Genomic DNA, 27,052 nt, shown 5'->3' on the forward strand with positions numbered 1-27,052 from the left:
CAGAAGAGTGTACACCAAGGGCATCAGATGCCAATGTCCTCCTCGTGCCTGTGGGAAAGATATCAGTAAAAAGGAAAGTGGCATGAAATGCTTTTCAAGTGGAAGTGAACATCACTTAGAGAGTAATAACTGCTTGATCATAAAGGTCAGAATTAATCTAAAATTAGGGTCAGTAGTCTAAAGTATGTCTAGATTATCTCTGCACAGGGCAAAACATCCCATGTCTCAGGGATTAATTATCCCCTCCAAGTCATCACAGGTTACTGGAGGAGTCTAGTGCAGTATGAACTAGACACATAGTGCTAGGTGACAAGAGTCACTCCTTTAATAGCTCTGCTGGCTTTGACCTCTAGACCTGGCAGAGACAACTTCCATGTCCCAGCACTCCAAATTATATAGACTGGAGGCCTGTGCCATTTTAAACAGATAGACATGCTGTAAAATCTAACCTGACGTTCACCAGCACAACACGACTTGATTTGCTGTCATGTCATTATGGACCTGCAGGCTGACATGCCTGAACACTTTTCATGGCCAAGCTGATACGGTAAATTGTATGAACAAAGATAATGTGAATTCATGATCAAGAACACTGGAACTGTTATACATACTTAGTTCAGTCCCTTGGGAAATTACCATCCAAACTGTTTTAGTAATTGACTGCTCTGTATAACACAAACTTATAGCAAAGACTGGAAGACCTGGTGTAGAAAATCATCCCAGAGATTAACTTCTTCTGAGGAGCTATGTTTGTTGTTTAAAACACGTTTTCTACAAATAAAATCAAAAGAAACCCAGAAGTTCTGTGTGGGAGGGGAAGAAAAGGAAGGGAGAACATATCTGGCATTTACACATTGAAGCCCATCAAATAATGGATGAGGAATCAGGGCTGACATCATGGCACAACCAACAGTCTGGGACCTATTTGCATGTGGTTAAGAAGTAAATTCTCCTCTGCTGCTGATGTCATTTGACAAACTTGCATTAGTGATGTGGATTGGCAGGATTTCCTTTTTTTCCACATAATAAACACCCATGGCATACCGCAGGCCTACAGAAACCTGGGCATGTCAGGAACACTGAAAAGATGAGTGGTATTTGAAAGCAGAAAAAACCATGATCTGGGTCTGCACATGCACAGGCAAGAAGTGATGACACCCTCTGCCATCCTCTTACACATATCAGCAAACGCTTCTTCAGCCCATGTTAAGCAGCAGCAAATTGTGATGTATGTAGAGTCAGAGTATTTAGAAAGCAAATACTATAGTTAGTACTGTGAAAGAAACAACCAAAGTGATTCCTTTTTCAGCCCTCCAGGCAAAATAGCTCAAGCTGCATGAATGCATAGGGAGTGTAAGCCAATTGGGCACTTAGTGTGAAAGCTGTGGTATCCTAATAGCTCTCTACATGACATACAAGCAACCAAAGCCAATTTGCATTCACATTTTGTTTCCTAGGCAATTAAAGGAAACAGGAAAAAAATCAACAAGAAACAGAACTGCATTTTACTGTTTCCTTATTTTTTCCTGTTTATTTATAGTTTTACATATGTGTACCTAGTCTATATATACATTTTTTTCTAATTTATCTAACATATACCAGAATTATGCACCGAAAGCTTTAAAACCTCTTGACTGTTTTGATTTCAGTGCACTGTGACAAGGAAAAGCTATGTAATTAATCATGCTAATTCAAATGAGAATTACTTTTTGGTCAAACCAGTGTTTTTACAATTGCCTCCAGACCTCGTGCTTTTCATTAATACTATTAGTGCTGTGGAATTACTTACTCCTCATTTTATATACGCCTTTCTGTAAGTCAACTAACAAAGCTAATTAGTAGCTGTGAAAGAACATATTGATGGAATAAAAATATATAAAATTGTTCTGAGAATTCTCAGGGTGAACCCTATATATCATGGAGTTTTGCTCAGTACTGTAGGCCCTTTTGCCTAATATAAATAAACTTATGTAAAATTAAAGGGTTTTAAACTTGCCACTAAGAGACCATACACTTCCTGAAAGAACCATTTTAAAATTACACATAAACACGTGCAATCAATCTTTACTACGTAGCTAGGAATTTAGCATATGGGGGGGAGGAGGGGTTATTTTCCAAAGCAAGCACTTGGCACTTGTGGATGAAAATGTACAATTAGCAACGAGAACCTGGGCTAAGCCAAAAAGCAAATTTTACAATATCCTGCAATGACAGCACCACGGTAACAGTTAAACAATCCAAAGGCAGCAGCTGGATCCAGGAAGGCCTTGGTGGAATTTGGATTAACAGCGTCACAAAAGCAGAACAAAGGTGGGGAACCATTTGTGGTTTGTTTTTACTACTTGGCAAAGCTGGAACAACTGGACAAAAGTGCACTGAAGTCAGTTGGGCAGTGACATTTGCTACTCAAGAATATGAAAACATGTACAACCTGACAGAGCGGCTAAAAATTGTGAGCACATCAGGCAGGACACTTCTGAGCACTCATGATTTCTTTAACACTTGTGTTCTACTCAAGCTGCTTTTGTGAGCACAGAGAATTGGGCACTGCTGCAGTTCTCTGGCTCCGGGGTTTCACCTTCTGCAGCTACCTGATACAAGGTAGCTTTTTACATTAAGGGTGGTGAGGCACTGGAGCAGGTTGCCTGGAGATGTGGTGGATGCTCTGTCCTTGGAGACATTCGAGGTCAGGCTGGATGGGGCTCTGAGCAACGTGATCTGGCTGTAGGTGTCCCTGTTCACTGCACGGGAGCGGGACCAAATGACCATTCCAACTCAGAACAATTCTACCTGAGCTGTTGCATTACACATGCAAAAGGCTGGAGCAGGAGAAGGAAAGGAGCATTGAGCAGCAACCAGCAACAGTCACAATGCTGCCCTGCAGCACCATGTGACCCACTCTCACCATAGGATCAGCATGCCTGGAGGCTGCATGAATACAAATAACTTGGAAAGGGGCAAGTTCCTAAAAGGACGCAAGCATACCTATTTAAAATAAGATTCCTTGCAGATTCCAGAGATGCTTGTAAAAACCCCGCAAAACTTTATTTATTTATTTATTTATTTATTTATTTATTTATTTATTTATTTTTGAAACTATCATGCAGGTAGAAACAGATAGGTGGTGCAGGAACATCATAAACCAAGACAAAACCCTGCTCCAAGTTGCATTCCCTGGTCCTGCACTAGCACACAGGTGAATGCAATGAGGACAGGCAGGCAGCTTGTCTGCCAGTGCCTGGGAGACAAAAATCATTTAAATTCAACAGTTTGGAGACCCCTGGAGAGAGTTGTTCCCAGTACCACCAGTATACTCATCTCCATCTGGCCCCCAAATGAGGCTCCCCTCTCTGTGTCTTTATAAATACTCCACATGTCTAATCCACTAATTTTCTTCAAGTATAATTACTTCAAGGTTAAAAAAAAAAAAAAAAAAAGGTACAAAAAGGGAAAAGAAACAACAACAAGTGAAATCAAAGCTGTGGGAGCAGCGGCTCAAAGCTAAACGTCTCTGTTTACGGAGCAGGCACAACATGACAGCAGCAGCCCCGTCCCCTTGCCAGCCAGCTCCTGGACCACCCAGGCAGGGTACTGCCGGCTCAGTGCCCGTGTAGCCCTGAGCCCCACTGTGGGGCTGCCAGCAAGGATGCTAATTAGGACTGGTGGCCCTTTGGACACCTGTCTGCTCTGGAGCCCAGCAAGACCACCAACCAGTGCTTCGGGCACAGGCTCCAGAGCACCAAACCCTTTCCAGCTTGTGAACTGTGGGCTGGAGTTGAACTACTGACCTGGAAGCAAAAGGCTCATTTATGCTCAGGCTGCGAGTGTCTGAATTCCTCCCAGCCGTGCCAAAGTCAGAGGAAAACAGGACACAGGCAGTTGAGAAAAAAAAAGAAGAAAAAAAAAAACAGTCACCAGAAAATACGATTAGAGTACAAAAAGGCACGGCTTGAAAAAGCATTTTAGGACCAAAGGAGGGTTTGGAGCGGGTAAGGTTGAGTGTGGGGGGAGCGGGGAAGCTGACAGGTGGCCAAGGGCAGGAAGAGGAAGGAGAGGAAGGGGAATGCAGCACCCACTCCTTCCACCAGCCACATGAGTTTCCTCTCCCTTCTGCCCCATAACCTTTCTTTTCCTCAGCTGGTCAGAGCCAAGTTACACCAAAGAGCAGGACCGGAAAGAAGCACAAGCATTACACTCCCTAAAAACATCTTCTGCTGCGCACCCAGCTTCCAGATAGTGAATGTAGCTATTTGAAGCGTTACCCAGATGCTTCATCTATGTGCTGATCCCTCTGGAGTCTCTTCCTTTTGCAGGGTCTCATGCAATTATGCTTTCTTCTTTTCTAGCTCCTGCTTCACTTGTTACCCAACTTCTAGATATTTCTCAACCCTCCACTAGTCCCTCATTCACTCACTCTCTTTCTATCTCCTGGCTCATCTCTCTCCCTCCCTCTCCTGCTGTGCCAGTACAATCCCAAACCCCCAAAAAGTTCTCTCCAAGAGGAGAAGTGCAGATGTCAGGAGTACCAGAGCTGCTCACAGCCAACCATTTGCAGATAACTGACACTCATGTGGGTCTGAAACTACATGTGAGAGGGCTGGCACCAGTGCTGTTCAGTAAATCAGACTTGGTAGGGGAGACAAGAGCAAAAGTGTGTTTGATGTTTCAGGAAGACATGGACAAGAAATAAAAGACTTCTTAGCACCATTTAGGGAGTACCTGTATACACCAGTCATAGAATCATAGAATCATTAAGGTTGGAAAAGACTACTACCATCACATAGTCCAGCCACCTACCCATCTCCACCATGTCCACTAACAATGTTCCTCAGTGCCACATCTCCATGGTTCTTGAACACCTCCAGGAATGGTGACTGCACCACCTCCCTGGGCAGTCTGTTCCAATGCATAACCTTTCTTTCTGAGAAGAAATTTTTCCATATATCCAACCTGAATCTCCCCTGGCTCAACTTAAGCCCTTTACCTCTTGTCCTATCACTGTAACCTGGGAAAAGAGGCCAAGCCTGACCTCGCTACAACCTCCTTTCAGAGAGGTCCTTCTTAGCAACCCAGGCTGAATGAGGCCTGGGCTCAGGGAGATACACAATAGCTAGGAAAAGCATTTTCCTAAGGAAATATCCCAATTTTTCTGTCTGCCTCACCAGCTCCAAGCTGGTTTTCCAGTGCTGGAAAAGATGAAGGTATGAAAGTAGCCTGAAAGGTTTTCTAAAACTTTCTTGAATTTACTTTGAAAATATTTTTAAGTGACTCAATGCATTATCTGTGAAGTGATGGAAAAAAAAAATAAAACAACCAACCAACCAAAAAAAACGATAACAAAACCAAAGGAGAAAACAGAGAACCAAAATTGCTGTGTAGCTCAATCAGAAACCATCTGCAGCAGGAATATATGGAGTGCCTACTCTTGAGCACACAAATGGCGTACTAGTCTACCCTTGAATTTAGAGTTTGATATGTGAGATAGAAAGAAGTTGCTCCTGTAAATCCAAGTCAAGAAGAGCAGCGGGTTCGCTGCCGTGTGGGGAGGCAGAGGAGACCTTGAGCAAGATGTTGTTTCCTTTCCAGACAAATGCATTGGGAACTCATGGAGCCATACCGGGAAGCTGAAGCGGCGAGAGGCAGCGTGGGATGAAAGCAGAGCCCCTTTGGCTCCCACGCTGGGTGGTGAAGCAGGATGGACAGTCTTGTTGGAAACAGCAGCTGCTCCAAGTTCTACCCAGGTTTGTGAGCTTGGAGAGACTTGTGGAAAAAGGGCAAGAAGGGCTTGCTCACCAGGCAGGTTTTTCCAAGCTCTCAGAGCTCTAATTACGATGGTGGGTGAGGAGAGGCAGTTTGCCAGTGTACCCTTGGCAATCCATTTATGTGGCTTTTAAAGTTAATACAAGGAATAGGTAAAATATGAACTGGCATACAGATTTAGCAAATCTCACACTCCTTGGAGTACCGCTTTGCTATGTCGCCCTTCCCCTGCCCGGTTCTCAGACATGCACACCAGGATGTGCCACACTGTATATTTGTAAGAGTTCCCACTGGGTACAAAGGTGACGCCAATAGGAAGCCATCAGTCTTTATATAGTTGAGTCATTTCTTTTTAAAAGAGTGAGGGGGAAAGAAACCTTTGATGGGCCCAACTCTGCTTCCTTGATGCTGGCATAAATCCTGAACATCAGCGAATGTTACAAAGGGACTGCTCAGGATTTACGCCACATAAGTCAGAGCAGAATGAGGCCTGATAACTGTTTATTTTTTTTAAATGAAGGCTTTAAAATAAACCATATGGATTTTCACTTATATTAGATGTGTAAAGAGGTCTCTGAAGAGCAGTTTGTAAAAGCAGAGGAAACCATATACTGTGCATCAGACCATACAGTAGAGTCAGGAATGCATCTAGAGCTCTGTGAGAGGCATTCGACTCTGCAGGCAGTGCCCGCAGTGGCTCTGGCTCGGGAAAAACACCGTGTGCCTTCAAGCACAAGCTGGTGCACCATGTAGCAGAGAGGCTGTAGATTCAGCTGTGTTCTTACCTCACTTTCCCTTCTGCAGTGACCTCATCCTGTTACAATGCTACTATTCATGCAGATGGGGTGGAAGACTGCATACAAAAGTTTCATTTAGGCACATAAACATGAATATTTAGCCTGTTTGATTAGAAATGAAAGCCAAATTCTTCTACTTTTTGCAATTTGGGAGAGACTTTTTTTTTTGAATTTTTTAATAATCCCAATTTTATAGAGTAACAGTGAAAATAACATAATGAATATAATGAACCATATGCAGTGGTTTCTTTGATAACCGTGTTAATATCTTTGGCCTCAGTGATCCCACAGCAGCTTCTTTTGCTTAAAAATATTAGCCAGAATGGGAAAGAGAGCACATGCAAATGTACTAAGAGATGTATGGCATCTCATTAAGCAGTTACTGTGTCCTTCTCAGAGTCATGCAGTTTTCAGCCACATGCACACATAGCGATGAACACAGCAGAATGTACCACTGATGAACCTTGCGAAGCTGGGCTGAGAGTGTATTTGCACCACTGGTGTCAGTCACCTGGCTGGGAGCCCCAGCTGCCACTGGTCTCCTGCTGCCTCCAGAGAGCTATGAATAGAACCTAAACTGTGATTAGCTCTTAATATAAGTGCTCCATTAACTCTATTATAAGCTTTGGTTTCTGATTCAGACAGGTGTCCCAAATTGGGCCATGTAAATAAACCCCAGATAGTTTGTATTGCTAGACCTGACATACACCAATTTCAAATGATGAAGATGAGCAATTAAATAAATTTGCACCCTATTTCCTCTGCTCAGCCATTCTCCCTAGCAATCTCCCTGCCATTCCAATATCTCAGTGTTGACTCTAAACAATTTCATGGGGTTTAGTCATTTGAGTAAAGTCATGTGCTTGGGTGGTTACTACTGCAGGGCTTAGGTGATCTTGCTGAATTCTGCTACCCATGGTTTTGATGTTATATCACATGTTGCTCCACGTAGCCCATCATATAACACAGCTGGTGGAAGAAAATTGCAGCAAAATAGAACTATTTACAAAAACTGGGAGACTTTTCACTACTCCAGAATGAGAGTGGTCTGATTTGCATGGGTGTCTGGTAGCAGTGTCTAAGTTGAGACAAACTGATCTCAATTTATGTTCACAGTACATTTGTCATGACCTTGTCATAAATGCACACAAATAAAAGGAATATTTTAATCTGGCTATGGTAGTCCTAAGGATTCTCACCATCACACGTAATTTTCTTTGGCCTAATTCAAGTAAGCTCTGATGCCCTTCTGTGTTCACTTCTCCTTGTGGCCAGTTTCTTCACAAATTTCCATCCTCCTTCAAAGTTCACATTTCTGCATGTAACTCCTCTCATGCTTATTCCTTCCCCTAGGAAGTTCCCTGTTTTCATCTTTTTTTGATGCTCTTTTACCTTCCTTCTCCTCAGCTTGTAAATAAAAATGGAGGAGTGAGCTGAATTTCCATCTCGCAGGCAGATAGGGTAGGGACAGAACTGACCCCAACATGGACAGTCTGTCCATCACAACACTGGAACTGAGGTCTGTCAACAGTTGAGCTGTTGCTGGCCAACACTGGCTAGGAAATAAGGAAAATATTTTGCTGCTCCTCCCTGCCCTCCAGCCACATCAATCTTACTCCATTCCTAACCACAGTCTTGTGCCCACTGCTCTCCCCAGACGGTGGTCTGGAATCTACTCCACTCCTTGCAGCCAAATCGCTATCTGCTGAGCCTCCTCAGGGTCACAAAAACATAGACAATACCAAGACAACAGAAATTATATGAAGAAAGTAATGGTTAGTTCCCAACTGGGGCCTTGATGTCCATGGAGACAAGCACCAGAGCAGACTGAAGTTGATATATACCATCGCAGAAAAATTATCTCCTATGCTTCACCTGGTGAAGCATAGATCACAGATCTCATATCTTGCACTTTCTGTGTTCGCAGTTTCCCACTTACTGTCAAAGAGAGACAGGGTTGTAATGAGAAAGGGGAATAGCAGACTTGGATTCTGCAAAGCAGATCTGAGAGGAGATTTTTGCTATAAATTTGCTAGCCAGTTAATTAAACACATCTTTACAGGGATCTGAGTAGCTATTAATCTCAAACCAATGATGTTTAGAATTTTACAAGCAGTACAGTTTGATAATTTACACAGACGCCTACAGCTGCCTTGCTGAAGCAAATCCACCAGTAGTACTTACGAATTCACATTTCTGGATGGATTCTGGATCACTCTTATTGCCGAACAGTGAAAAGTGTCATAATTTCTGTAAAGTAAATAGTCCCATTTACTGCAATTTGCTCCCACCAGCTGTGCTGTGTGATCGCTCAAACAGCAATGTGTGCTAATAACTCTGCTATTATAAAGAGGTACAGTCACCAAAAGAACTTCTTGCTTTCATGTTTCTGAGCGTGTGCTCAGGCGCTGAGGGACACCTAACCACATGGTGTGCATTGCAAACGAGCTCCCCTCCTTCCCTGGCTGGTGGGGAACATTCACTCGGTCCCTGCACACATTTTGGCATCTGGTAAAGGTTTAAGAATTCTTCATCTTCCACGCAGAGAATCATCTTTCAAATCAAGAGGAACTCTCAAAAGATGACAACTCTGACCCAGAAAGCATTTCAAATGCTGCAGTTGCAGAAAACTGATTGTTGCAAGATTCCACTGTGATGATTAAGCAAATGTTTGGGACGACCCTGCAAACTTCAGAAAAGAAGAATTTGGAGTTGTTATTCCAAGCAAATTCGTCCCTGACAGATTAGATTTTACCCAGTGGCGCTTTCAATTACACGCCTCAAATAAAGATTTAATTCAGATTTAATAAGACAGTTACTGCATGCTAATTAAATACTAATGGATTATTAAAAACATATTTTCTGCAGGTTTAACAACCCCATAGCAAGCACATCTATCTAAACCTGAATACACATGGTTTTAATCAGCCATTGGAATTAAGTTAAAATGTAATTGCTGAAAGTCAAAGTATGTCATTGGACTCAAGAAGACAATTACAGTATGTCTATTACACAGACATGGATTTGATGGAAGAATTAATGAGCAATAATTATATTTATCTACTAACGATGGTATTGATTTAAAAGTATCAGTACATCACATGTATTGAATGCATTTAAATAAAAAACAGAAAAGAACAAATGCAGAGTATTAAGCAGGCTCACACAAGGCTGGTCAGTAAATTGCACTTCTTTTAAAAACTATTCTCAATTAAAAGGCATTTCATTATTCTTAGACAGATTTTTCGCTTAGAGGTAGTATAGTGCACTTTTTATATAGTGTCTGTTAGCATAAATATATCTTTATCGGTTGCCAAGAATGATGTCACGTTTTTAGACTGTGGCCAATTCCTTAGCCAATTGGATTCTACTTCTGAAGCATTAAAACTATTTATCTTTCAAAAAATCTGGCAATCTCATTGAACACTTCTACACGTATTGATGCATTATGTACCCCTAGCAACCCAATAAAAGGAAAATAACCTTGCGGATTATCTTAACTAAAGAGATAATTTAGTAACTACAGGTATTTTAATTAGTGTTGGTAAATAAACCCTTTAAAAATGGGTTGTTTAATGAGCAGCCAGCCCCTGTTGCCCAGGTCACACCACCAGATGCCCTGCAGAAATCCTGCACAGTGCCTGACTCCGTGCCTACAGGATATGGGCACCCGGTAAAGCCCATATCACAACACCTTTAACTAATACTCTGACCTATAGATAAATGACAGAGAAGCACTAAAACCGTTACCAGCTTTCTAGGATATTCTTACATTCCTCTGCACTATTGAAACAAGCATCTAAATATAAAGAACCAAGCCATTCTTTCTGCAAAGCAGGGATTACCAGTGTTTGTTAATCTATTCATACTTTGTGCTCTTGGCAGTCTCCTCTTAAAATCTTTCCCAGAACGATCAGCTTGGGAAGGGAATAGTATCCCTCCCATTGCACCAATGCAGAAGTGGAGTCGGGGACTTTCACAGCAGGAAACCCCTGCTCAATGGCTTGGCACCAGAGATGTCAACACAGCAGTCAAAACTTAATCGCATCAAAAAGGAAGATTAATTTGGTGGTCTCGCCACATATGCCAGGTTTGAGTGCCTTAAAGCTGCTCTCTAGTTCCGTGCTGCAGCAGCAGGACAAGTGTTGGGAAAAATAGAAGTTGCAGTCAGACGAGAGGCACCTTGGCAGGCTGTGTGAGTGAGTTTGTATCCCTCTCGCCAGCACTACAGTTATTAGATGCTATCATCCCCTTGCATTCATGAGTACATGCAAACTTTTAAAACAAACAAGCAAACCAACCACACAATGAAGTAATGGGCTGTTTTGCATCTATCCTGGCATGGATACAACCTCATTCATCTGATAGCCATGCTACTGAAACAAAAGCACAGAAAACTCAAAGTAAAACAAATGAAAACGCGGAGACTTATTATTTTACTCACTCTCCCGGACAGCGCAGGAAAGGAGAAACAGTACAGAACATTTGCAGCGGTATCTATGGGATGACAAGCACTTAAAACAAGTCTACAGCACAAGCTCAGAGCCAGCACTTGTGCCAAGTTTCAATGACATGCTTCAGTAACACGAATTGCTTACTGTTGGGCTTCATTTAACCATGCTGTTTCTAGCAGCTCTCTGAACTACGGATTCTTCTCCCCGAGAATACAAAAGCACAAGGTATGAGTTCATTGCTAAAGAACGAAAGCGTCTCAGCAGCTGAGGCTGCCTGGTGATTTGCTGAGCTCCTCTGCGCCAGTTGTGAGTCTTCTTCTCATTTAACTGTTAAGGTTTAAGCTAAAATAGAATCCACTTATTTAAGTGCTCTATCTGTGCATGCATGATCCAAGCCAGGAACATCTCTTCGCTGAGATCTTTTTTGTTGTTTGATTAAGGAAAAGTGGTATTCCTGAAGCACTACAGTGCTTGCATTAAAGACTGAGGTTATTTGGGCTTTCTAGTAACGCTGTGTTTTGGTCTCACCTTTAGAAGTCGTGCTACTAAAGCATCTTTTTTGCTTTCTCTTAATTAGTAGACAGGCAACAGGCTTTTTCCCACAGAACACCACGTTTGCCTCAACGCTCCCTAGCAATCTGTAAAACTTGCCTCCATAGCCGACTAATTATTGCTGTTCAGCAAATGTTTTTCTAATGCTTATATCTAAAGCCATCTGACAAACTATAATTTGTGACCAGCCTTTGTATTTTGTAGCAGCCTAACACGGTGGAGTCAGAATCCACTCATTAGCTCTGGCAGGCAGCTCCAGCAGGCTGTGTAAGGAGCAAAGATTAATGTGAACATTGTGCTCGGGGTGGCCCTCATACTGCGAAACCAGTGGTTTCAGCTCCATTTACAAATTCAGAAATCTTTTTCTTTGCTCGGGAGCAAAACAGTTAGCAAATTAAGGCGCTGATATTTGTAATGAAACGTTATGTGTAAGACATTTCTGATTTTTATATCATTTACACATCAGTTAGCATATTCATCTAATTCAAATTACATGCCACAAGCTATTCCTCATGCCTGAAAATGCACTGGGACAAACACTTGACTTGAACATTTCTGATAAGGATAAGAGAGGATACATTCCAGTTTAGTAATAAGGATAATGCCTGAATGCAAAACAGTAACATATTTCCATAAAACAATTCAGCACTGATGATGAAATTCATGCATACTCTTTGCTCTATCTTCTCCGAAATAGGCAGCCCCATGGTAAGATGTATAACCATTTCCTGCATTTTCAGCTTGGTAATACTTTATTCCTGGCTTTTTTTTTTGAGGTGGTTTAATTTATGTCATATTTTTCATCCCAAATATTTGCTCCTTACTATAAATTTACATTTTGGCACTGAAACTCATGCTGATAGGGCACAATAATTTAACATACTAATTTAAAGCTTGGGTCCCAAAACTACTTGAGCATCTGCTTAATCAGATGCTGAAATCACACTATAAAGAAGCACAAAGAATCATAGTCAGACTGTGAATTGGGATGTTAATTGTCTGGGTTCCCTGTGTTTTAATTTCAGTCTGTCATCTATTAGCCAAGCATAATAGGTAAATATAACTAAATGTTATGTAGTCTGAACTATAAACACAGCACACAATTATTCTGAGTTAAAGCTTAGTGGCATGCTCGAAAATAAGATACACTGAGAAGACACTGCTTAAACTATCCATGCATTTTAAATGTATTCATTTAGCTTAAAAGCAAAAAAGAGATAGCGTATCTCTTGCACAGCTCTTCAGTGACACCAGACAGACTATCTAGCATGTCTTCAATAGCATCTTCTTTTACTGAAACAAAAGGACTGAAGAAAAAGAAGGCATTCAGCCCCACTCCCCCTTTTATATAGAAAAAACATATTATAAAATGCACATCATTTGGAAAGCAATTATGCTTTTGTCCACCATTTATTCTGTTTCTTCGTAATTCCTTTATGTGTGGAACTGATGGGAGCTACACTGGTAGTGTAATAAATTTACTTTTTCTCTTCTTTCTTCAAAGCAAAAGAAGTTAAATCCCAGTCACAGTTATGGCTTCAGGGAATCTAGGATTTCACTAACACAATAGCAGTGAGTTTATACAGCCCAAGACACCCCGGGAAAGCCATGAAAAATGTCAAAATATCCTATTTCTCTGCTGTGCAAATTTCTCTATCTCATAGTAGTTTAATTTCAAGTAAAGTTACAGTTTTCAATTCCTTTGAACTCAGTTTGCATCACTAAAAGTGCATCAGCGAAGTCTGGAGTCTTTCTGGTGGCACTGTTGCATTCACACCCTCAACAGGAAACGGAGACTCCCCCAGCTCTAAAGAGCCTCCCTCAAGGAAAAGGGAATCTTTCCATTGCTCAGAGCAGAATTAATCTTTCAAATGTGCCTAGGAGGACAAAAAATATCCCCACATACCTTAATACTATCCAAGAATAAAGCCTAAAAAAGCAATAGCTGTGTTCCCCCTGGCCACACAAAATGACATCACGGGTCCTTCCAGACCTGAGCTGTGGGTTCCCCTGGGTCCAGCCAATTCAGAGGTCTTCCTGAATTGGACATAGACTTGATTCCTGCCCTCTGAATATCACAAAAGCCATTAATCATGACCTCATGGCACACAAGGAGGAGAAGGAAATAGAAAAGTGCCAAACTTTCTTTCCTCTTAGCACCTTTTGCTCTTTCACGTATTCCTCATAGAGGCAAGACATTTCTTCAGTGTGCACTTCTCCCTCCCCTATTCTTATGGCAATCACTGAAGAGATTATATATATATTTATACATACTACCTATTATTATGTACCTTAATGAAAGGTAAAAGGATGAATCTAAATGTATCTGAAGTAGTGTGCTGAGCTTTTATGCCAATAAAGTGCCAAGTCTTGGTGCTTCCACACTCTTAGAACAGAGATGGATGCGGACCTGCTCAGGAGCAGATATGGGGAAAAAATGAAGCTGGAAGGATCATAAGGTCAGTGCAGTTGACAAAAAAGCTTTGTGCATTCCATGGTGCATCACTAGTATATCTTTTCCTAGATGCAGTAAAGTCTTGGCAAGGACAGGTGATGACTCAGAAAGGACCAAACAAAAGCACAGTCTCTGAAAAAGCAAGCAAAACAATTCCAGCCTACTTCAATTTTTAAAAAGTATTAACAAAATCAAAAGCAAGATCTGACAATTGGTTTACATCTCCCCCAATTTAATCCTGACTATGCTCCATTAATGCTTGAAGATGGCTTTAGCAAAGTTCAAAGGCCATCAGAGGAAAACAGCTCAGAGCTCTTATGCTCAGACAACTTACAGGTCATTTCTCCCCTAAGGAAGCTTCTGAATACAGAGCAGAAACACCCTCTGTGAAGTTTCCAGAGTGGAAACCAAAATATTTCTCTGCGGATACATTTCTTCTGCTCATGAGCTGGTAACGTGATGTGCACTTTCTCCCTCAAACTTCCTTCTCTTGGTGCTGTAGAGACCTGCACCTTGATCGGCTGACCCTGCCAAGGGTTCCCAGAGCAGCAGGGGTGGCTGGCTGACCCCTGAGGGCAATAGATCAAAACTGATCTATTTTGCATATTCAGTAGATGCAACAGGCCACCACATCCCAGCAGAAGAAACAGATGAGGCTGCTCAGCTTCCATCCCAACAGCACATCTGACTGTGCGTGTGCAAGAGGACTCCACCATGTCATATGGGTGAGCACCATGCACTGTGGGTGCTGCCTCGGACTGACAGAGGAGTTCTGGGCCACTCCTGAGCTGTCAGGCCCTCCAGGCTCATGTTGCAAAAGGGTGTGGAGATGGCAAAAGATGTGGAAAGCAGTGGTCAGCCTTGGGCGTTCTTTATTTCCTAAGTGTTGCTAATTCTTCGTGGTATTAAAAGATCAAATATACGTAGTCAAATGACAGCATTTCTGTATGTTGGAAAAGGAGGGGCTCTTACAGCTACCCTAACTGAAAGTCTGGCAGTATGTATTCATTTGACAAAACAATATGCATACTACTACTAAGTCAGAGTCATCAAAAAGTACAAGGAGTTCATATATCACAGCGACACGTCTCAGTAAAGCTTTGGAGAAATACCAGTGGAAGACAGTAAGGTTTTATAGTGTTGGTGTCCCCTGGCCAAATCCATCCCTTACAAAGCTGTGCTGACACCATTAAAGATACCCAAAGGGTGAATTAGGCCCATTACATCTTACATTATATAATAAGATCCATACAAGGGAATTTCTTAGAGCTTTACTGCTACAGTTCCTAGAGTTAAATAGGATTTGTACATCTGTACCTCCAAATTAATTTTCCAAAATATTTTAAGGCATGTATCATTTAAACTATGCAAAACTAATTTGCGAAACAGGTTTCCAAAATATACATGCTTCATCCTTTGGCCTAGGCTATTTCACAGCATTGCTATTAAATTGCTGCAACAGCCCCACTCAGGACAAGACTGCACTTCCCACATGGATGAAGTGAGCCCTAATACATGAGAACATGAAAAGCTGTTGATGCCTTTTGATCTCCAGAAAGTAAAAATTAAGTCTCCAGGACCAACTACAAAATAAGCCATTCACACACCAAAAAACTCTTCCCAGCTCTTCCTGTTATTTCAAATACCAGAGAAAAAAAATGCAATGCAAAGCACTTGTCCTCCAAACTGTGGATAAAGTCCATCCAATGAACCTGAAGAAGGAGGTTAAGTAAGACTGCCTGTAGGACTGCAAACTCAGTGCTGCTTTTCAGGCTCAACTTGACATTGAAAATCTTTGTAGAGGTTGGTCATTCTCTCAAACTTGACACAGTCATAAATCCTAGGCGCTGTGCAGCCAGGCACACAGTTGTTTTTTTTTCCAGGATGAGAACACATCTGAAACAACATGCTCAGACAGTATGGTATTATTTACTTACAGCTGAGCAGAGGAGATCGGGTAGCAGCCCGAGAAATTATCCCAATTATTTGAAATTGCAGTATATTGTAAGAATTCTGTCAGGATTGAGGAGTGCGAAAGACAGAGCAGCAGGAAAAATTAAGATAGCTTTTTTTTTTTTTTTAATAAAGCAAAATGAATCAAGGCATGTATTCAAAAATAAGTTACTAAAAAACATTTTATAAACTAGCTTTAAAATCTCTTAATAGCATTAGCTTACCTTCTGTTGCGTCTGAAGAAATATATATGAACTAATAATGTTCTCATGAGATTTCATTACTGAAAAGGCTCATTAGAAAAGGCATTAAAATACTAATTACCTCATAAACTATTCAGTTGTGTACCCACTGGGATGGTACTTACGAGTGCTCAAGCTCTTCATAGATCCAGCTAATCAATTAATGCTCATTACAACCAGAAAAAGCATGCAGACTGCAGCATGCAGGAGAAATAAATAAGTCAGAGGTTAGCAAAGAAAGTGAGTTGGCTGTAATAGAGCTTTCCTTTGTAACACAACTGCTGTCTGCTACAATTTAATTTTAATCAGCCTTTTTGGTACTTCTGGTAATGTGATTCTTCTCGTTGCAAGAATCTCAGCTATTGTTATTGCTCCTTTAAGTGCATAATTTATTACGGGAGATCACATGGCACGTGAGATTGATTGGGCAGGTACAGCATTCACTGATACCATGCTGACGGTATCTGCTGGGTGTGTAAATGAAGAGCAGAGAGTCTTAAGGATGCTCTCTCCCCCCTCTGAACCACAGCTGCTCAGCACCGGCTTTGGGTTTACTGAGCCTGGATGCAACACTGTTGGTATCAATTCACCACATTTGATGAAAATATTCCACCAAAAAACAAAGAACAGAGATAGTATCAGTTCAGGCAAATGCCACTTGTCAGCCATGTGAGCATCATGATTTCTCCCCTCCCATTATGGCTGGCACAGCGTATTTCTGAAAGCAAGACATCTCAGGTCAGCACAACCTACACTACTCATGGTTAAAGATACCCAGGACGTCATTCTGGCTGCTTACTGTTACGCATCAAGCTCAAGAGAGTTTCACTTTTGCTTGAGACCATAAAAATCTCACTCACACCAGTGAAATATGTATTTCTGGTGTCTGTTGTTTTCTTTGTAGAAGGGACAATCCAAAAAGTGGACTAGTAAAGTAAGGAGCAGTGAATTCATCCAGCTGGTTATTGCCCAGTTTGGGGTGGTCAGAAGCCCTGAGGTTGGTCGGAGAGAGGAGTACATGCAAGGCGAGTACTGCAAGTCAAAGCTGCTTTACTGGGATTTTTGTGGGCAGTACTGAGCCAGCCTCATATTTACCGGTTTTACGTTGTCTAGTATAACATCTTGAATTTTAAGTGTAGTAGAAATTGAAGTATTTACTTTCTAAAGCCTTTAAAATTGGATCAAGCTACCTTGTTTTCAGAAATGAAGGATTTGGGTTTCCTTGGACAATCCCGGTAACCACAAATTCACCAAGAGAAATTCATTCCTATTTCAATCCTCAGACAGCAATGTAGCTATATACAAATTCTAGCATAAACCCTAGATTACCTCTGGGATTTCTTTATTCGGCTAATTCAAACATCGCTTGATCAAGTTTCTGATCAAGTTTCCAATTAAACTAATCCACCACTAACATCATTTAGGAGACTGACAACTCCCTGCAAACTGATGTGGCAGAACACATTTCCCATTGTTTGTGCAAATGGTAGTCGTCCCCAGTAAGTGTTTTTAAATGATTTCTGGGTAATATATGTGAATTTTCAGTTATTTATTGTTCTTCAACATTCTGAAGTATTTCAGGAAAAACATGTTTTTAATGAAAGATAAGGACATGCACAAAGAAAGAGATAAGCAAAGTTAGCCACATAGGCAAAGGTAAAATTATACCTATCCAGAAGTGCATGGAATAAAGAAGGAAAAAACCACAGAGAAAAGAATAAAGTTACACACATGCATGTGTGCACAAACAGGCACACCTGCTGACATTTGACAGCTCCTCAGATTGTTAGCACTAATGCTCCTCCTCCTGCTTCTTGTTTAAATTGAGTTCCCAGGGAGACCAGATTTCATACACTTCCAGATATTAATGCTTTGGTGGGATTTATTTAATTTAAGAGGAATCCCAGAAGAATATTCACTTTAGCAATGAAGTTAGAGCAGTATCTGCCACACAAAAAGAACCCACACAAATAAATGGCTTTCTCCGACACACACACACAGCCTGAACACCAGCACCAGCCTTCAGAGCAGCTGTACATGTCCGTCAGATCAAAAACAGATCAAGATTTCACCCCCCACCTTATCTTGGGTGTCTTCTGGCTGCGGTGTTGGCAGCCAAACTGAAGTTCATGCTTAAGCTTATCCTAAAGAGCCTCTGTTAACAATCATGGAACACGGTCCATTCACTTAGCATATATTTCTCCTGAACTACAAGCAGCACATAAAGCAGACTCTAGTCAAACCCAGTAATGATGCTAGGTATTTTGGGAAGAAGAAAAAAAAGTGAAAGTTGGCACAGTAAGGCAAATGTCATACTTTGGTGCATAGTAGTGTTCTGTCAGAAGCCAGACATATTAAAAATATTTACATAATTTAAAATAATTTGTACAGGTCTAGTAAAGTCTATTTTGGGCTTTGGGCTTTAATAAAAGTTTAAACATTTGCAAGATCCCATTGGACTTCATGTGTAACCCTGGCATTTGAGGGCAGCGTTGAGGATATGCCATTACTAAACTTTTCATATTAGCATGAGTGTGAACTGAAATATCATAATAAAAATATAACAATATTTCTTGCGACTTGAAAACAGCGCTGGACTTCACAGGTATTTCCAGATGGGAAAATAAAAATGTAGTCTATGTTTGCACATGTACACTCAGAAGTGGCTCTTAGCCTAATTTAAGCATTCCAAAATAATGTGGCCTAAATATAATATCATGAATCATCCATCAGCTTCAAAGAAATATCTGGCAATCTTTCATTATGAGTCACCGGGGACAGGTATCAATCCTTGTCACTGACTGACAGAGGAGTCAAGCCACCCAGAGACTGTTGGTATGATGAATCAATTATAAAATAATCTGATATTGTTTGGGGGACTAAAGTAATTTATCTTTAAACATTATGTAATAAATGCTTGTAGGAAGCAAAGCTGGAAGATTATGGAAGTTTTCATAAGATGCTGGAAGCATGAAAATACAAGTGTGCTAAAAACAAGAGTCAAATATATACTGTATCCAAAACAAAATAACAACCTTAAAACCAAAAGAAACGCTTATCTGGCAGTATCAGACTCTGGAAGGTCCAGAGCCCACCTAAAGAAAGATTCTAAGATTGAGAAATGTAAACTGGATCTCCAATTGATGGAAAAATGAGTTTCTTTGAAGTTACACAGGTTTACAGCCATTGAGAATCAGGACCAAATTTTAGAAGTATTCTTCAACTATCCCAAAATTATTGCCTCTGATTTTTAAAACTAGAGGAATGTGAAATTCTATTTTAAACTGCTTATGGAACTTGTTTCCTTTCTGAACACTACTTTTGGAATATTAAACTGCAGAGGAGAAGAGAGTAGAGAGGAAATTGAGCTGTTGGGTAAAGGTCATTATTTTGTTTTTAATGATTTCTGCTAGACTGAGAAATAGTGGCTGGTAGAGGTGGCTTTTTTTTTTTTTTTTAAAGAACATTATTTAAAGCCAAGATTTCATAAATGAAAATGCAAGATAATGGAAGTAACAACCCTGAATTAAAGAATTAAAGTGCTTTTGTAGTCATATTGTTACCAAATGAATAATTTGATACCATATTAAAATAAGATTTTGGAGGATGTTTTTCTATACTTCAAGTAATTAGTAGGTATCAGTGTGTCATCAGTGTCTTAAATAGGAGAAAAAATAGTGCACCCATGACTAAGGGAAGGAGGTTTTGCATAAACTGAAGTCTGTTCCTAAAAGACTGATAGACGTTTAATCAAATCTTTGAAGTTCACTTTTAGCTGGTCAAAGTCCATGTTCCCATGCCTCTGCAATATTCATCGGAAATTATTCCAGTTATATCAAGTACTTTGCTTTCTGTCTTCTTTGTCATGTAAGTCACATAAATAGAGTAAATTATCTGAAGCAGAGTAATGTGAAGGTAGCCACACTGTCAGAGAAATTGCAAACAGTTCTCAGCACATGAGCAGAATATCTGGAGTAAAGATAATCTGGTCCCAGAGGTGAGCTATGCAGGACTTGTAGTATAAGCAGAACACAGACTTCAGAGAGAACATCACCAGCCACACTACACTCCCATACAGTCTGGCTACAGAGCACATTTGGGAAGATTATTCATGGTTTTTCATGCTCTAAAATCTCAGATAAATGTTACTGGACAGAAATTTGCTAGCAAAAACCACAAGCAGAGCAAAGTTTGCAGCCTCAGTGTTTCCAGGGTGGGAGACCCCGTCTGCCCCACTTTTAAAATTACCTTCTTGATAACTCTCCAGACGTAAATCAGAAAAGTTGTACTAATGAACATCTGGAAGACAGTATATAACCCTCCTGCTGCTGAAAAGTGTCACTGGCCACATTTGACAGAAGAAACAACAAATGCTGCGAGCATTTCCTCAGGCTGAACACAGCTTGTAGCAGTATTTCAAATATGCCTGTGATCTTCGAACGAGCTCTACAGGGGTATCCGCTAGTCCTGGTTTGGATATGGTTGACATTATGCGAAAGTAAATGCTCTCCTGAGACTTCAGTGAAAGCCACAGTGCCAGGGAAGCTGATCTCACAAGGCTTCCATCATCTCGGATGACAGAAGTCTCAGAAGATCAGTTAATTTTTGTCATTCTGAGCCAGAATCTCATCAGCAAAGTTCAGGAAATTTCAGAGGCATTAGATTCAAACATAAACCATCGTAGCTATGTGGATTTTAGTCCTAAATATGAGAGTGCACTTCCTCTAAGTCCTCTGCATTTCAATAACCATATTAATACGGAAGGATTAATAATGAATATTAACTTACACTAATTTTATGTACATAAATTCAGACAGAGGCTGCATTTTCTAGAAGCAGCAGACAGAAATTCTTCTGTATTTGTTTCCATTCTTCCACTGACAGATTGCATGGCCTCAAGCAAGTCAATTCACTTTTCTCTTTCAGTTCTTCAACAGACTACAATTATTTATCTCTCAGGAATGCTATCATAATTAACAAATTCCTTCATTAGCTACTGCACAGTTTTTTGAAAATGCCTTTTAAGCCTGTCCATGAAGAAGAGATTTACTGCCATGCGATTTTGCTTCCAGCTCTTGTGCCCCTGTTGGTAAAGGCTCTAACACCAGCCCCTTACCCTACAGCCCATTGCTTGTAATGAGGTGCACATGCACATCCCAAGCAAACACGGGACTGAAGGCATGGCAGCTCAAAGTGCAAAACAATTTCCATTATTTGTGACTCTTGAATAAAGCTTGGAGAGTGAAAGCTGTACAAATTCCAAGCAAAAGACTGAAATCTATCTTTGTGAAGCAGAACTTCCCTGTAACACAATCCTGTTTTTATTTTTATAATTTCCTTTTTCTCTGGTCTCGGTATCATAAGGATTTGCTTTAATTTGTACCAGCTCCCACTTACATTCAAGTTTACACAAATAAAATCTTTTCTGGAAGGGACAGCTCAGCACCAAACAAGTCACCCTCACATATACAGATGCATCTGACTTAAGTTTCAAAACCTTGCAACAAACACACAAGAACCAGACCCAGCAGTTCATGTGTGGGGTAGCCGATAGCTACGGCAAGCAAACATTAGGATTGTATTTCAATTATTGCTATGGTTACAAAATCAGGGTGGACACCGGAGGGAAAGGAAGAAAAGAGAAACAAATGTATGAAGACGGTAAATCCTAGGAGGAAAGAGAGGGTGGTGGAGGAACGGGACAAAGGAGAAAGGGTGGACAGTTGGTGAGGGTGTCTGGGTGGGGGAGAGAGATCATTCAAACACCCAGCTGAATAAAGGCAAACAAAATAATAAAAAATCTAAGTTCTTCTAGGGAAATAGCACCGATAAGATCACCGCAGGATACAGTGACACAAAGAAAGAAAAATGCAAGGAATTGTTACAACTTGCGCGATTCATTTGCACTCAGTGGAAGCGAGATCAAATATTCAACACGTATCCACAGCAGCTATGAGCAACTGAATCAGCTCTCTTCTCTATTTCACTTACTGAGCCACTGACAGCTTAAGAAGAATTAGTTTCTACTGAGTCTAGTTCATAATCCAGCATTTAGGCATGACGGCTACGAGGTCCTGTTTCAGTAAACAAAACAAAATATGAATAGCTTCACCCATAATGTTAATACCTTAATCCACAGCAAGGCATACTGTCTGCAGGCAAAGCTACTGCCCAGGGAGGATTTGAAGTGTAGATCAGGAGCACGCTGAAAGCTTGGCTTTGGAGACTTACAAACATAAGTGCCAATGTAATAGGAGATACAGTTTCAGAACAGTGAGTTTTGTCAACAGTTTAACTATCTCTTCTTTCATGAAAACATTTCTCAGTTACTGACAGAGGAAATTCTGACAACTTTTTTTTTTTTTTTTTTTTTTTTTTAATTGGAAGACTCTCTTTTGCATTTCTTCCCCCATACAGTTTTTATTGCTTTGTTGAGAACAACATGAGAAATTGCTGCTGAGAGCTCTATGGAGAACCGACATTTTTCTTTCTGCTCAGTGGTTCAGAACCCATGCTAGGAAAACTAGCCCCAAAGCAGTGTGTTTTGCTCAGTTTAAGCAATTCCTTTCCCACTCAGCTTGACATGAAAACACAGACTTCAAACCATTTATTAGAGATAACAAAATACTTCCAGCCAGTACTGCCAGTTGAAATATCAACAGCTGAACCTAGTACCTCAGTGGCCCTTGATCTCTGCACCAGCCTCCAGCCTCAGCATCAAAACCTCATAGACCTGGCCCCATAGTTTGAAGCCAGCCAAAATTTCCTTCCCAAACAGTCTCATGAGCTGTCCCAAGATGTCAATGAAACTGAAACAGAGTTCTTGTTTCCCTGTACACCAGCAGAAATGGCTCAGCTGAGCATCATCGGGGGCAGGGATAAGAGCACACCCTGATGTGTTCTCTCTTTGCACCACCACAGCTCACAGGCATAGAAACAGAAGTTATTTCTAAAATATCAAAGGCACCTGAGCCAGGTCTGCCTTTCCAAGGGATGGGCAGCTGATCAACACATGGACTGGGATTTTCACAGCCACCACCTGGGACCTGGACCCTTAACTCACCTTAAGTTTAATAAAATGTAACTCTGATGACAAATGGCTAACTGTTGTTTCTTCTACCTTTTGCCTCCTTCTCTTCCCCCAGAGTTTCTCAACATTCTTATAAATTAGAAGGTTCAATTAATATGAATATGTTACCAGTCTAATTATGAGCATGCTCATTACTGGTTCATTATTTTTCTTTTCTTTTTAAGTTTTTCCTTTTACAACCGATAGATACTTTCAAGTTAATTTCCTTATCATTACTGCTCAAACTAGAAATGTGTGCAAGGTAAGAGCACCAATCTATGTAACGTCTGATATGAAAAGAACTTTTCTTCAGAATAACTGCATGGATTCTGTTAGGAAGGCAGGCACAGCCAAAGTACACATATTACATTTTATTCAAATTTTATAAAACTATGTATCTGGCCAGGGGCAGAGGGAGGGGGAAAACGAAAAAGTGAACCGGTCAAACCAAAAACTGTATTATAAAGTCAGATTATTTTCATTGCCAGCCTGCCTCTTATGTTTCCTTTCAGAGCTCATAAATCTCTATAGCTAAAGACCCATGCCTTGCAGTGTTCAGATAGAGAGGTATCGGCTCTACTGAAAAGAACTGTGGTCACATTGCTTTCCAGTGGTCTCGTGTACGCTGTTTATCTTTCACTCAGGTAACCCACATGGTATTGCACTTCCCAGTTATAAAACCTTGGATACTCTGAAACTGCAAACCAAACTGTATGTAAGCAACATATTAGAGGAAAGGCACAGCCAACAACTCTGAGTTCCTAATATCCTCAGCCTACTGAACCACACGTTAATATGCTACGTATACTATTCTGCATATTTTTACCATGTACACTTATAGCTATATGTTTCCTCTCCTTTCCAATGCAATATATCTTAACACAAAATCAATGGTTGTCCTTGGTGGGCAGCATAAAGGTCTTATCCTCTCCACTGTGAATCTAAGAAGTGGTACTGTCTTAAATGTTCACTCACTCATTTACCAGGACAGTTTTAAAGCATTAAGTGATAACTTAATTGAGAGGCACACTGTGAGAGGAATTGACATTGTTATGATAAATTAAATCAGTTATGGAATGTCATCTACAATATTTTAATACCTAAAGTAACATTCTCCAGAATAAACATGAGAACAGTAAATGAGCTTCTTTGGTGGCAGCCCTATGACTTTCTATAAATGCCAGGTAATACAAATTAATAAATAAATTGCTTATTATAGAAACATAAAATTAATGCAACATATTATATGTATGTGTATCTGTCCATATATGTATGTCCCTAACAGGCTTACTTCCACTTCCTTCTACAAACTGATTATAGACCAATCAAGGGAGTAAAAGCTTTGCTATCTATCTGCTGCTTCTGGAAAACCTGGCATCATATGGTATCCTTGTTTACATTATTTGTTCATATTTATTTTAAAGAAGCAAATTAAATTCCACAAGTCACCAAGTAACATTACTTCTTCATACTAAATAGAGCTTGCATGGCTCAGGTACACATGTCCACATGCGTGAGGACAGAAGGATTTGGTATCACATCTGGGTCTCCCATCCAGAGGAGCCCGTCCTGCATTCCTTCATGTAAGCACAAAGAAAATGCTGATCCCTCTGCCACAGATTTGCATGACTGATAAATCAGGCTCACACTCCCCCCAAGTTCTCCAGTTACTCCAGGCACTAGCTGTGAGCGGCGTAGATGGCTTCGTTCAGTGCTCAGCACATACATATTCTGATCCGTGTGTGGCCAGCCAAAGAGAACATATGCAGCACTGGATTCACCATCAGTAATGGCACTAGCAGAGCCTAATGAAATCTAAAATTCCTTCCTAATGCACAATGCAATCTGGTAAGGCACTAAGAACTCTCACTTTCCACTTTAATAAAAAAAAAAAAAAATCGAAAAGAAACCAGAATGTGCAAGCTCTCATTCTTTGAGCGAAAGTGAAATAGTTAATAATAAGAGCAAAGATGCCTGCAATACTGATGATTCAAATTTGTAATTCATGAGTACACATATAAGAAATAATTTCACTTTAAATTTTTTCTATTTTTCCACCTTCAGCTCATACAGGATATTGCTGATAGATTCATATTGTGCACTGGATAAATGAAGAAGCTTTTCACATTGTAGGTGCGCTCACATAAAAACAAAGTGTAAAAATAAAATACAGACTACTAAAAAAATCAACCGATCAAAAAAAACCAAAACCAAACAACAACAAAACCACACTAGAGAAGAAGAATGATCCTGGAGCTCTGAATTATGCCTCTTACTTTAAAGAGTTAATATGTGTGGATTTTTTCCATCCCTGGAATAGCAGTAGAAAACCCACTGGAAGTGAATGTGCTCTGTGCTCACTACAGTGTTTTGGAACTGATGGCAATTTCTATCTGAAAGAGCCATACGATTATATGTTAGGTTTAGGGACAAAACCTGTCTATTCAGATTAAAACGTAATTTGTGTTAATGTACAGTTTCAAATATTAAAGTGCAGAATTTTCACCATACACACCAATAATTTAATCTTGTTCTTAAGTAGCCGTACATTTCCAGTAAAGAAAAGGCAGGGGGTGTGAGGATGGGGGAGTAAACTACAGAAACTTTAGTCCCAAAACAGATGCCAGTTTGGGATTTATTCAGCCAAGGAGTATTTAGCTTGGCTCAGCTTTGCTTGAGTTGAAAAAACACTTGCCTATTCCAAAAAATTTTTAACAAGCTCTGCTGCAGATGCTGTTGCCATTTGGCATGTCACCGTCACTGTGTGGTACAGCGCAGAGAGAACTCTTGACCACAGGTTTTCCTTGGCCGGGACAGCCAGAGTTTTTGGCCATTGCTGTTCTGCTGGCCAACTGGCTGCATGTTTATGGAGTGCGGTTTTAGACAGGGTGTTAACAGAGGTTGGGTTAACAGCCTAACCCAGACCAACAGCGAGGTGAAGGCGTGACCTATCTGATCTAAGAAAACAGAGATTGTATATTTTGCTGCTCTTAACCAAGAGTCTCATGTATGCACCATGCCTAGAGACAAGAAGATATTTTTCTTTGCCTCGGGATAGATGACAACATTAAAAGCTGTACCAAACATTCAAAGTAGAAATATATAAAAACATGTGGTTGCTTAATCTTTGTCAGCTTGATTTCATTCTCTCACTTATGACAATTTTACCTTGGCATAACGCCACTGAAAGAAGTTCAGTGAAATCACTCCTATTTTCCACTACAATGAGATATCTTGAGAGGATAAAAACCCTACAGAGTTAAACTGCAAACCTCTGTCCTTGTATTTCTCCTAGCCAGTAAATTGTAGCTCTGAAACTAGAAACACTAAGTTTCAACACTAAGTCCCAGGTTATCGGTGCCAAATTCCTCAATGAAAGTGCATATAAAACTGAAGAAAACTTCCCACTTGCAGCTTAGTTTACCTACATTAATCCTATACCACTGCATACATCTGAGAAGCCTTGACCTCAATATATGCAATTTGAAAAACACTATGACATTTAGATCCGATCAATAAGTTACTTCAGCCTGAATTCTGGTCATGCTTTCTGATGGGAACACCTTTGTTGCAATTAAGCAGAAGGGAATACTGTGTTTTTACATATGACATTTGGTCTGTTTTTCTAACTCTAGTATTACACTGACACACTATGTGCTAATCTGGAAAAAAACAAGGACTACATACATTCTACTCTCCACATCAGACACCTTTTACATCACCACTGACTGGGAATTTTCTTCAAGCTAAGTCTTGGAGTACAGACACCA

The 27,052-nt window shown here is 40.4% G+C and overlaps 1 protein-coding gene and 1 long non-coding RNA gene across 6 annotated transcripts in view; one reads left to right on the forward strand and one right to left on the reverse strand.

Annotated features, from left to right (window-relative positions):
* The window catches only part of CREB5 (cAMP responsive element binding protein 5), a 241,362-nt gene that overhangs the window by 35,178 nt on the left and 179,132 nt on the right, over positions 1-27,052 (reverse strand). The window lies entirely within an intron of this gene.
* On the forward strand, positions 2,342-9,481 carry LOC149917481 (uncharacterized). Its single transcript, XR_016467467.1, has 3 exons — positions 2,342-2,452; positions 5,587-5,741; positions 9,103-9,481. It is a non-coding gene; the product is annotated as an uncharacterized LOC149917481 (long non-coding RNA).

This window comes from Phasianus colchicus, chromosome 6, assembly GCF_987193195.1.
Source record: "Phasianus colchicus chromosome 6, bPhaCol1.hap1.1, whole genome shotgun sequence".
NCBI classification, from domain to species: domain Eukaryota; kingdom Metazoa; phylum Chordata; class Aves; order Galliformes; family Phasianidae; genus Phasianus; species Phasianus colchicus.